The following is a 7,500-nucleotide window of genomic DNA, read 5'->3' on the forward strand; positions in this document are numbered from 1 at the left end:
CTCCGGCACTAAGTACCGCCGGAGCCGGGTAGACGTGACAGCCGATCCGGTCCCCGGAGCCGGGTAGACCTGACAGCCGGTCCGGTCTCCGGAGCCGGGTAGACCTGACAGCCGAGGTGGTCCCCGGAGCCGGGTAGACCTGACAGCCGATCCGGTCCCCGGAGCCGGGTAGACCTGACAGCCGACGCGGTCCTCGGAGCCGGGTAGACCTGACAGCCGATCCGGTCCCCGGAGCCGGGTAGACCTGACAGCCGACGCGGTCCTCGGAGCCGGGTAGACCTGACAGCCGATCCGGTCCCCGGAGCCGGGTAGACCTGACAGCCGGTCGGGTCCCCGGAGCGGGGTAGACCTGACAGCCGATACCGACCCCGGAGCCGGGTAGACCTGACAGCCGATCCGGTCCCCGGAGCGAGGTAGACCTGACAGCCGATCCGGTCCCCGGAGCCGGGTAGACCTGACAGCCGATCCGGTCCTCGGAGCCGGGTAGACCTGATAGCCGATCCGGTCCCCGGAGCCGGGTAGACCTGACAGCCGATCCGGTCCCCGGAGCGAGGTAGACCTGACAGCCGGTCGGGTCCCCGGAGCGGGGTAGACCTGACAGCCGAACCGGTCCCCGGAGCCGGGTAGACCTGACAGCCGATCCGGTCCCCGGAGCGAGGTAGACCTGACAGCCGATACCGACCCCGGAGCGAGGTAGACCTGACGGCCGCTCCGGTCCCCGGAGCCGGGTAGACCTGACAGCCGATCCGGTCCCCGGAGCCGGGTAGACCTGACAGCCGATACGGACCCCGGAGCGAGGTAGACCTGACGGCCGCTCCGGTCCCCGGAGCCGGGTAGACCTGACAGCCGATCCGCTCCCCGGAGCCGGGTAGACCTGACAGCCGATCCGCTCCCCGGGGCCGGGTAGACCTGACAGCCGATCCGGTCCCCGGAGCCGGGTAGACCTGACAGCCGATCCGGTCCCCGGAGCCGGGTAGACCTGACAGCCGACCCGGTCCCCGGGGCTAGGTAGACCTGACAGCCGATCCGGTCCCCGGAGCCGGGTAGACCTGACAGCCGATCCGGTCCCCGGGGCTAGGTAGACCTGACAGCCGGTCGGGTCCCCGGAGCCGGGTAGACCTGACAGCCGATCCGGTCCCCGGAGCCGGGTAGACCTGACAGCCGATCCGGTCTCCGGAGCCGGGTAGACCTGACAGCCTGTCCGGTCCCCGGAGCGAGGTAGACCTGACAGCCGGTCCGGTCCCCGGAGCGAGGTAGACCTGACAGCCGACCCGGACCCCGGAGCCGGGTAGACCTGACAGCCGACCCGGTCCCCGGAGCGAGGTAGACCTGACAGCCGATCCGGTCCCCGGAGCCGGGTAGACCTGACAGCCGGTCGGGTCCCCGGAGCCGGGTAGACCTGACAGCCGACCCGGTCCCCGGAGCCGGGTAGACCTGACAGCCGACCCGGACCCCGGAGCCGGGTAGACCTGACAGCCGGTCCGGTTCCCGGAGCGAAGTAGACCTGCCCGCCTATCCCCGGAGGCGGGTAGAAGTTGCAGCCGAGCCGGTCCCCGGAGCCGGGCACACCGGGCAGCCGGTGTGGGGTGGGGGTGATATTTTTGTTTTTTCTTTTCGTTCATGATTTAAGCGTCACCGGCACAGCGGCCAGCCTGACCCGGGTCCTCCCTTCCAACAAGTGCGTGCGGGCAGGTGGGGGGTGGGGGGGTGGGGGGGCGGCGGGGGGGCCGGGGGCTCATAAATAATTTTGATTTATCACCGGGTGGTGATAAATAATTTTGATCTTTTTTTTTCGTTCACGTTTTTAGCGTCACTGGCACAGCCGCCAGCCTGACCCGGATCGTCCCGGCGGGGGGGGGCGGGGGGGGGGGGGCTGTCGGGCGAGGGGGGGGTATGTGGGTGGGGGGAGGGGTTGGGGTGGGCGAAAAACTAAGTTTCAACTTTTTTTTGTTCGTGATTTAAGCGCCAGTGGCAGAGCCGCCACCCTGACCCGGATCAGGTCGGGGGCGGGGGTGGGGGTGGGGCGTGGCGGTCCGCGGCTTCGCGCCCTGCGCGGGCGCGCGAGCACACCACTGCCCGGCAAGCGGCAGCGGCGGGGAAGGGGTGCCGGTGCAGAGGCAGGCGAGAGCGGGCAGCGAGCGGGCGGGGAGCACGGCGCAGAGGTGGGCCGGGGAGAGGGCGGCAGGCACGCGGTGCCTCTTTTCGGAGTAGGTTTTGGGTCGGTAAGGTGGGGGGGGGGGGGGGGGGGGCGTTGTGTGTGCTGGGGGCGGGGGCGGGGGGGTTCAGTGGGTTCTCCAGCCGCGGCAGGGGCGGGCAGGCGCGCAGCAGAGCGAGCGAGCGAGCGGCTGAGAAAGGAAGGCGGGAGCGCCGGGGCACGGGCACGGGCACGGCCAGGGCCAGGGGCGCGGCAGGGTAGAGACTCGGCAGCCGGGGTTAGATCCCCGCTCGCCACCGGGAATCCCTTAACCCGCCCGGGCACGGAGCCGGCAGGGACTCCGCTGGGTCCTAAAGTCTCCCGCCGTCCTTGCCGGGGCGGGGTGGGGGGGGGTGGCAAACCTGCCCGAGGGCAGCGTGGGGAGGGGGCGGCCGGATTCGCAGTGAACCGGGTGGTGAATAGAGGCGGGGGAGGGGGGGGTGAAGGGGGACAGCGGGGTGTGGCGGGGGGGTGGGTGGTAATTCGGTGGCGGCAGCGGGGCTTGGGGGGAGACGCTCTGTCTGCGTCTGCGTCTGCCGCACGCGAGAGGTTCGGGCCCGTTGGAGGGGGTGGGGTGGGTGTTGTGTGCACGTGTGCGTGCGGCGGCAGACGGGGCTTTGGGGCTGGGGGAGAGGCCTGCTGGGGGGGGTGAGAGGCGAAGGGGGGAATGGGAAGGGGCGGGGGAGATGGTGCACCCGTGTGCAAGTGCCTCGGTGTGCGCGCAGTTGGGGTGGGGCAGATGTGACCCAGACGCCTGGGTGCCTTGGGGAGCACTTGTGGGGCAGCCGGGGGGCACAGCTGGGGCAGCCGTGAGGCATTTGTGGGGCAGCTGTGGTGCCAGCGGCACCCGCAGGCCTGTCTTCCCTGGGGGGAGACGGCAGGCCCACAGACCCGCTATTCCCTGGGGAGCACCTGCAGGGCAGCCGTGGGGCAGGGCTGGGGCAGTACTTGTGGGGCAGATGTGACCCAGAGGCCTGCTGTTCCTCGGGGAGCACTTGCGGGGCAGCCGTGGGGCACTGCGGGGCAGCTGTGGGGCCGGGGCACCAGCAGGCCTGTCTTCCCTTGGGGGGAGAAGGCAGGCCCGGAGTCCCACTATTCCCTGAGGAGCAGCTGCAGGGCAGCCGTGGGGCAGCGCTGGGGCAGTACTTGTGGGGCAGATGTGACCCAGAGGCCTGCGGTTCCTCAGGGAGCACTTGCGGATCAGCCGTGGGGCAGAGTTTGAGAAGCTGTGGGGCCAGAGGCACCCGCAGGCCTGCGTTCCCTGAAGCAGACTGCAGGCCCAGATGCCTGTGGCTCCTCGGGGAGCACTTGCAGGGCAGCTGTGGGGCAGCACTTGTGGGGAAGATGTGACCCAGAGGCCCGCTGTTCCTCAGGGAGCACTTGAGGGGCAGCTGTGGGGCCAGGGGCACCCGCAGGCCTGCCTTCCCTGGGGGGAGACGGCAGGCCCAGAGGCCTGCGGTTCCTCGGGGAGCGCTTGCGGGGCAGCCGTGGGGCAGCACTGGGGCAACACTTGTGGGGCAGATGTGACCCAGAGGCCCCGCTGTTCCTCGGGGAGCACTTGTGGAGCAGCTCTGGGGCCCTGCGGGGCAGCTGTGGGGCCAGGGGCACCCGCAGGCCTGCCTTCCCTGGGGGGAGACGGCAGGCCCAGAGGCCTGCGGTTCCTCGGGGAGCGCTTGCGGGGCAGCCGTGGGGCAGCACTGGGGCAGCACTTGTGGGGCAGATGTGACCCAGAGGCCCCGCTGTTCCTCGGGGAGCACTTGTGGAGCAGCTGTGGGGCCCTGCGGGGCAGCTGTGGGGGCAGGGGCACCCGCAGGCCTGCCTTCCCTGGGGGGAGACGGCAGGCCCAGAGGCCTGCGGTTCCTCGGGGAGCGCTTGCGGGGCAGCCGTGGGGCAGCACTGGGGCAGCACTTGTGGGGCAGATGTGACCCAGAGGCCCCGCTGTTCCTCGGGGAGCACTTGTGGAGCAGCTCTGGGGCCCTGCGGGGCAGCTGTGGGGCCAGGGGCACCCGCAGGCCTGCCTTCCCTGGGGGGAGACGGCAGGCCCAGAGGCCTGCGGTTCCTCGGGGAGCGCTTGCGGGGCAGCCGTGGGGCAGCACTGGGGCAGCACTTGTGGGGCAGATGTGACCCAGAGGCCCCGCTGTTCCTCGGGGAGCACTTGTGGAGCAGCTGTGGGGCCCTGCGGGGCAGCTGTGGGGCCAGGGGCACCCGCAGGCCTGCCTTCCCTGGGGGGAGACGGCAGGCCCAGAGGCCTGCGGTTCCTCGGGGAGCGCTTGCGGGGCAGCCGTGGGGCAGCACGGGGGCAGTACTTGTGGGGCAGATGTGACCCAGAAGCCTGCTGTTCCTCGGGGAGCACTTGCAAGGCTGCTGTGGGGCAGCCCTTGTTGGGCAGATGTGACCCAGAGGCCCGCTGTTCCTCAGGGAGCACTGGAGGGGCAACTGTGGGGCCAGGGGCACCCGCAGGCCTCTCTTTCCTGGGCGGAGACGGCAGGCCCAAGGCATGCTGTTCCTCGGGGAGCACTTGAGGAGCAGCCGTGGGGCACCGGTGGGGAAGCTGTGGGGCCAGAGGCACCCGCCGGCCTGAGTTCCCTGGAAGCAGACTGCAGGCCCAGATGCCTGCGGTTCCTCGGGGAGCACTCGCGGGGCAGCCGTGGGGCAGCACTTGTGGGGCAGATGTGACCCAGAAGCCTGCTGTTCCTCGGGGAGCACTTGCAAGGCTGCTGTGGGGCACTGGTGGGGAAGCTGTGGGGCCAGGGGCACCCGCAGGCCTGCCTTCCCTGGGGGGAGACGGCAGGCCCAGAGGCCTGCGGTTCCTCAGGGAGCACTCGCGGGGCAGCCGTGGGGCAGCACTGGGGCAGCACTTGTGGGGCAGATGTGACCCAGAGGCCCCGCTGTTCCTCGGGGAGCACTTGTGGAGCAGCTGTGGGGCCCTGCGGGGCAGCTGTGGGGGCAGGGGCACCCGCAGGCCTGCCTTCCCTGGGGGGAGACGGCAGGCCCAGAGGCCTGCGGTTCCTCGGGGAGCGCTTGCGGGGCAGCCGTGGGGCAGCACTGGGGCAGCACTTGTGGGGCAGATGTGACCCAGAGGCCCCGCTGTTCCTCGGGGAGCACTTGTGGAGCAGCTCTGGGGCCCTGCGGGGCAGCTGTGGGGCCAGGGGCACCCGCAGGCCTGCCTTCCCTGGGGGGAGACGGCAGGCCCAGAGGCCTGCGGTTCCTCGGGGAGCGCTTGCGGGGCAGCCGTGGGGCAGCACAGGGGCAGTACTTGTGGGGCAGATGTGACCCAGAAGCCTGCTGTTCCTCGGGGAGCACTTGCAAGGCTGCTGTGGGGCACTGGTGGGGAAGCTGTGGGGCCGGGGGCACCCGCAGGCCTGTCTTTCCTGAGGGCAGACGGCAGGCCCGAGGCATGCTGTTCCTCGGGGAGCACTTGCGGGGCAGCCGTGGGGGCAGTACTTGTGGGGCAGATGTGACCCAGAAGCCTGCTGTTCCTCGGGGAGCACTTGCAAGGCTGCTGTGGGGCACTGGTGGGGAAGCTGTGGGGCCGGGGGCACCCGCAGGCCTGTCTTCCCTGGGGGGAGACGGCAGGCCCAGAGGCCTGCGGTTCCTCGGGGAGCGCTTGCGGGGCAGCCGTGGGGCAGCACGGGGGCAGTACTTGTGGGGCAGATGTGACCCAGAAGCCTGCTGTTCCTCGGGGAGCACTTGCAAGGCTGCTGTGGGGCACTGGTGGGGAAGCTGTGGGGCCGGGGGCACCCGCAGGCCTGTCTTTCCTGAGGGCAGACGGCGGGCCCGAGGCATGCTGTTCCTCGGGGAGCACTTGCGGGGCAGCCGTGGGGCAGCGCGGGGGCAGTACTTGTGGGGCAGATGTGACCCAGAAGCCTGCTGTTCCTCGGGGAGCACTTGCAAGGCTGCTGTGGGGCACTGGTGGGGAAGCTGTGGGGCCGGGGGCACCCGCAGGCCTGTCTTCCCTGTGGGGAGACGGCGGGCCCTGAGGCCCGCCGTTCCTCGGGGAGAACTTGCGGGGCAGCCGTGGGGCAGCGCGGGTGCAGTACTTGTGGGGCAGATGTGACCCAGATGCCTGGCTGCCTTGGCGGGTAGAGGGGTCCCGGAGGCCTGTGTGGTCCTTGAGGGTCAGTCGGGTCCCTGCCTGTGGGTGAGTTGTGGGGCGGCCGTGGGGCGGCGCGGGGTGGGTGTGGGTGGGCTGGGTGTGTGCCCGTGTCTGCCACTCGTGAGGGGTCTTGGCCTGGGAGGTGGGGGGGGGGGGGCGCTCGTCTGCGTCGGCGCGTCTGTGTTGCGCGCACGTGTGCGCGAGGTGGCAGACGGGGTCTTGGGGGTGTGGAGGGGGGACTGAGGAGGGCCGGGGGGGGGGGGGGGGGGGGGGGCGGGTGTGTTTCGGGGGTGCACGGTGCACGCCCGAAAGAGATGCAAAGGATTTGTAACGCTCTCCAGAACGCCGCCTTCTCTGTTACAGCCGGCTCGCTGGGCCGCGTCCTTGCCCGGCCTGCACCTGTGCCTGTCGGGGGGGGGGGGGAGGCCCTCGGGCCGCTCTTCTGCCCGTGGCACCCGTCCTTGGGAAAGCAGCTGCTGCTGCTGCCGCCCCACCGCCGCCGCCGCCGCCGCCGCGTGGGGTGAGACCTGGGCTCCCGGGGCCCGGTTCCAGCGGCTAGGGCACGGGCCGGGGGGGCTGCCGGAAGACGAGCGGGTCACAGGCCCGGCTGAAGTCACCCGCCCTCCTTCGCACGGCGAGAAACAGAATCGAAGCCAGGTAATGGGGGGGGGCGGGGGCGGAGGAGGACTACACACCAACGGAGGAGAGGAAAAAAACAACAAAGAAAACGCCCACAAAATCAATCTCCGCTCAATCTGCCAGGTCTACCCGGCACGGCTTTGGGGCGGGGGGGGGGGGGCCGGTTTGTGGGGCTGGAGAACAGGCCGACCGGTCTACCCGGGCTGCGGAGGTTCAAAGACGAGGGGTACGAGCTCTTCCCGGCTCCGGAGTGGCCTGAAACGCGGGGGGAGGGATGGAAACGGTGGGGCGACAGCCCTCACCCTCCTGTCACACCGCAAGTGTCCCCCAGCCCAGCCCAGCCCAGCCCAGCCCAGCCCGGACGGGGAGAGCCGAGCCACGGGGAGGACGACTCCCCTCTCTCCCGGCACCGTGGGGGAGGCCTGGGAACGCTCACGGACAGCAGTCACCCCTCTGGCCGTGCACCGCCGGAGCCTCCGCCTCAGGGGCGATGTGGGCACCGCGCACCCATAAACCGCAGCGCCGGCGGTCCCTTTTGCCGCTCCGCCCCAGCCCCGCGCGCAAGGCAGCG

Source organism: Rissa tridactyla, unplaced genomic scaffold, assembly GCF_028500815.1.
Source record: "Rissa tridactyla isolate bRisTri1 unplaced genomic scaffold, bRisTri1.patW.cur.20221130 scaffold_382, whole genome shotgun sequence".
In the NCBI taxonomy this organism is placed as follows: domain Eukaryota; kingdom Metazoa; phylum Chordata; class Aves; order Charadriiformes; family Laridae; genus Rissa; species Rissa tridactyla.